This window comes from Xenopus laevis, chromosome 2L (assembly GCF_017654675.1).
Source record: "Xenopus laevis strain J_2021 chromosome 2L, Xenopus_laevis_v10.1, whole genome shotgun sequence".
NCBI classification, from domain to species: Eukaryota; Metazoa; Chordata; class Amphibia; order Anura; family Pipidae; genus Xenopus; species Xenopus laevis.
In genome coordinates this window covers 135,485,681-135,490,344 of record NC_054373.1, presented here as the reverse complement: position 1 = coordinate 135,490,344, position 4,664 = coordinate 135,485,681, and the positions used below count along the sequence as shown (strand labels likewise).

General features: G+C 35.9%; 1 pseudogene; it reads left to right on the top strand.

The window, feature by feature from the left end:
* The first annotated feature begins 3,282 nt into the window (after nt 1-3,282).
* On the top strand, nt 3,283-4,383 carry LOC108707735 (annotated as a pseudogene).
* Nucleotides 4,384-4,664: the final 281 nt, after the last annotated feature.

Here is a 4,664-nt window from a genome sequence, read left to right as displayed (position 1 = left end):
GCCCCCTAGACTTACACATGCAGTACAGTACATTCCACCCTCTTGCGATGCAAGAGATCCCTGGTAAAAAAAGAGGAAGCTAGTGATGCTTAGATAAATGGAACCACATTTAGTGCAACGTTTTTCCAAAGAGGATCACAGAACTATTCCTGGTGTTCTATACCATTTTTAGCTGCAGACTATCACTCTCTGTGTTGATATTAATCAATTGATAAGACAGGCTTGTGGTGTGTCTTGTTTGGCCTATGAAGCGAATGGGTTAATCACCCAGAAGGGCATGTGGTTAAGGATGCAAAGTATGCTGTGGCCATTTGTACTCTTTCAAACTCCAGAAACACTTTAGTTCTACCAATTGATTGGTCACAAATCCTGGACTAAACTTTGCCCTTGTTATTACCAAAAACATTTTTTTTATCTTCTGTAGAAAAAAAAAATTATATAATTCTTAGCAACTTTCAAACATATATTAATATATCATTTAAAATGTTTTAAAATCATTTAGTATTTGCAAATTATACAGTAATTGCTATTCTTTTCTATCTTCTGGTTTCTGATTCTTGAACCAGTGAAGCAAAACTCTGTTCTTCTTCAGGTTTGTAAATCAGAGCTGCATTGTTTCTGGAATCAGAAGCAGTAGTGCAAAAAATATGATTTCAGATTGTTAAACTATAGAAATCATCAAGAAGTGAAAATGCTAAAGACGTTTTCAATTTGAGTACAGAACTGAGCATTTTGTTTGTGGATTGGACTTTTTTAAGAAACCATGTCCTTTTACTGTGAGTGTTAAATTGAAAATTGATTTGTCAGATGTATATAACTGGTCATGCAACAATCAGGTGTATTTTAGTGCATAACCGATTAAATGCATGTTTCAAACGGTGTAAAACTTGTAGGTTTTCAATTAGGTGCACAATAATATTGAGTGCAGTGCGAGTTAATCATTACTTTTGTGTTGGCCCTTTTCCTTTTCCCGGAAGGTTAGAAATAGAAGAGCTATTAATTATGAGAGGCAGTGAACCTGTATCTTGCCATTATTGAACTAGATTTTTGGTACCATAGAGACTGTGAAGTAAAATGTCATGGACATTAATGAGCAATAATTGCTACTGTATTTTTTACTGAAATGAGCACACACAGCAGGTTCTGAGTCAAAATACTTTAGTTTTCCCTAAGAATAGGAATAAGTTGAAAGGTATTACAGTTTATTGTTAATCATGTAGCCTGGGAGCTATCGTAGGCAGGGCCCTTTGGCCTGTTGCGTTCCTGCGTTGGGCTGTAGGTACATTCTGATAAACACTTTCTTAACTCAACAACTTTAAGAAAAAAACACCGTAGACTAATTCTCTCATTTTATATATCGTACAGGAAGGAGGTTATTCACTAAAATCCAAATTTATCTCATATGAAAAAAAACACAACCAAACTCCCATACTCGATTTGACCTTATTAATTAATAAAATAACCAGATTTAATCGGATCATGAGAAAACATGATAAAATTGAGAGAAAACCGGAATCACTCATATTTCTCTCGCTTTTTCCCCTGAATCTGAGCTTGCTCAGTTGGCTAGATGCTATGTGCTTGGAGGGCAAGGTAGATACAAGTATGGGACCTGTTATTCAGAATGCTCGGGATTTCCGGATTACAGATCTTTCTGTAATTTGGATCTTCACACTTTAAGTCTACTAGAAAATCATGTAAATATTAAATAAACCCAATAGACTGGTTTTGCTTCCAATAAGGATTAATTATATCTTAGTTTGGATCAAGTACAAGGTACTGTTTTATTATTGCAGAAAAAAAGGAAAAGTCTATAGGAGATGGCCTTTATGTAATTTGGAGCTATCTGGATAACTGGTTTCCTGATAACAGATACCATACCTGTACATTGGGCATAGATATGAACATGTTCTTCATCTTGTTTTTGTGTACCATGAATCTCAGTAGTTCAGTCTTTATTGGTTATTGGGTCTTAAAAATCTCTATCTGTGTGGGACTTCCTTAGTTATACTACAACCCACAGTTGACTTCCCTTTATGGACTTCAACTACCAAAACCCCATGAACTGTCAGAGGACACTGACATTTGTAGTTCAAGAATAGCCTTGATATATTGTGTTTTTATCTCTCCTTCCTCCTCAAGCTATTTTATATTGCCTTTGCATGTCCAAAAAAGAGATCAATCTGAGGTTGCTAGTGGTGGTGTAGGGCTCTGGGCAGATACTTGTACAGGTATGGGATCCTTTATCCAGAAGCCCATTATCCAGAAAGCTCTGAATTATGCTCTGAATTATGGAAAGGCCATCTCCATATTTTATCCAAATAATCCAAATTTTTTAAAATAATTTCCTTTTCATTATATAATAAATATATAATAAAACACTACCTTTGAAACTAAGATATAATTAATCATAGTTGGAACAAAACCAGACTATTGGGTTTATTAAACATTTACATGATTTTCTAGTAGACTTAAGGTATGGAGAGCCAAATTACAGAAAGATCTGTTATACGGAAAACCTAGGGTCCTAAGCATTGTGGATAAGGGCCCCATACCTGTTCTATTTTCCATGACGACATCTCACATCTCAGCAAGGGTCAAATATGATAATTTGGATTTAGGATGATGTATTAGTTGTACTAACCTTCTTTGTTACCCATTAGTCTACTGTACCCTCATTTTTGGTACTTTGTTGCTTTGTGTTCTGTTACTAGTGTGCTTTGTTAAAGGCCTTTAAGTGGTAACCCTGTGTTTTTCACAGTAAAATGTCAGTATTGCTTTAAAACATTTTCAGTCATGTCTGCTGCACCAGTGATGTCAGGCTTAGCATGTGTGAGAATTGGGGGTGGTAGAGGCAAGACCCAATAAGGTGGAGCACAGATATAATAGTGTCTCCAGCCTGCTGGGTCTTGGTCCCACCCAATTACAATATCATGGCTACAACAGTCATGTCTAAAAATATTAGTTTGGCTAATTAAAGAGTAGTATCTGGTGGAAGGCAAGATTTTAATTATAGAAATTTAGAAATTTTGTCCTAGAATGGTTTTAAAAAGTGATACTGACAATTTTCTGTCAAACCGAGAACATACCAGTGGTTTGTTGAAACCTATCAGATCTCAGTTGCATTTCTGTTATGATTGCAAAGTATTCTTTTATTTTTCTTCTTTCCAGGACATCTGCAATTGACTTTGGGGAACGACGAGACAAAATAATCAAGTTACACTTTGAAAATTCTATTTCATGTATTCATGTATTCTGAATTTCCGTTTTTTCACATTGAACATGTCATTTCAATTTAATTTCACCATAGATGAGACAGGAGGCTGCCTCACTGAATGTGAATTAAGTACAGGAACTCACCTTGGTTCATCAAGCGTGTAAGAACAGTAGAAAATCCAGAGTATAATAAATTGCCATTAGGCGACAGTGAAGCACATCCAGAGACAACAAATGAAGCTAAGGAAACAGGACTAATGACATCAGCTGGCGAAAACAATACATTTAGCTGTAGCAACACAAGTGGTGATGGCTTAGATGGAGAAAAAACTGCAACTGTCTTTGCAACTGAGCACAAAATTCCAGAAGATGTCAGTAGAGTACTAGAAAATAAAATAGTTCAATGCTTTTCAGGGCTGCAGTTTTCAAATGTATTTGTGGTAGAAATGACATTATCAGGCGAAGAATCTAGCGGAGAAAACATAATTAGTAAAATTGTTACGTCTAACTCTGGTCTCATCTCTGGTGTTTATGAAGGTGGCATGAAGATTTGGGAATGTACCTTTGATTTAATAAGATACTTTGAAGATGACAATGTGGATTTTGAAGGCAAGATGGTTTTGGGTCTTGGCTGTGGAGCTGGTTTGTTGGTAATATTAGCTCTTAAATGAAAAGCCAAAGAAGTGCATTTCCAAGACTACAACAGTATTGTGAAAGAAGAAATAACCGTGCCCAATATGGTTACGAACTGTGACAGAGATGATTCCAATGAATACATTACGGAAGAACCTGGCCGAAAAAGGCATAAAAAGTCAGAAATCAAACCTGGGCTCCTATCCAAATGCCGGTTCTTCTCAGGGGAATGGTCACAGTTTAGTAAGTTAATGCAAAATAAAATGTCTCCTGTGAAATATGACACTATACTTACGTCGGAGACCATAGATTATCCTGCCTATTATGGCACATAACATGATATATTTCAACATTTGTTGGCAAAAAATGGCACTGTATATCTGGCTTCCGAGTCCCATTATTTTGGTGTCGGAGGGGGTGCATTTGTTTGAGACATTTATCACAGAGAGGAACGTGTTCTATGCTAAAACTCTGGTCTGTGAGGAGGAACTCCAGAGAATGTTTATTTGTCTGCCATTCAAGAGCACATCTTAAGTGTTTATAATAAGAAAATGCATTTCAGCGTTCAAAGAACCAAATTTGATTTCTTGTTGTCAGTCTGGTTTTTACTTGTTATGTATGATATTAAACATCTGTGGCAGCATATGAGAGTTATCTCATCCCTAATCCATGTTAAAGTTTAGAAGAAATCAAGAAAAGACTGCTAACTTGTTCTCAAAGGACAAGTAAAACCTTAGAGGAGAACTAAACCCTAAAAATTAACATGGTTACAAATGCCATATATTATATATTGAACTTATTGTACCAGCCTAAAG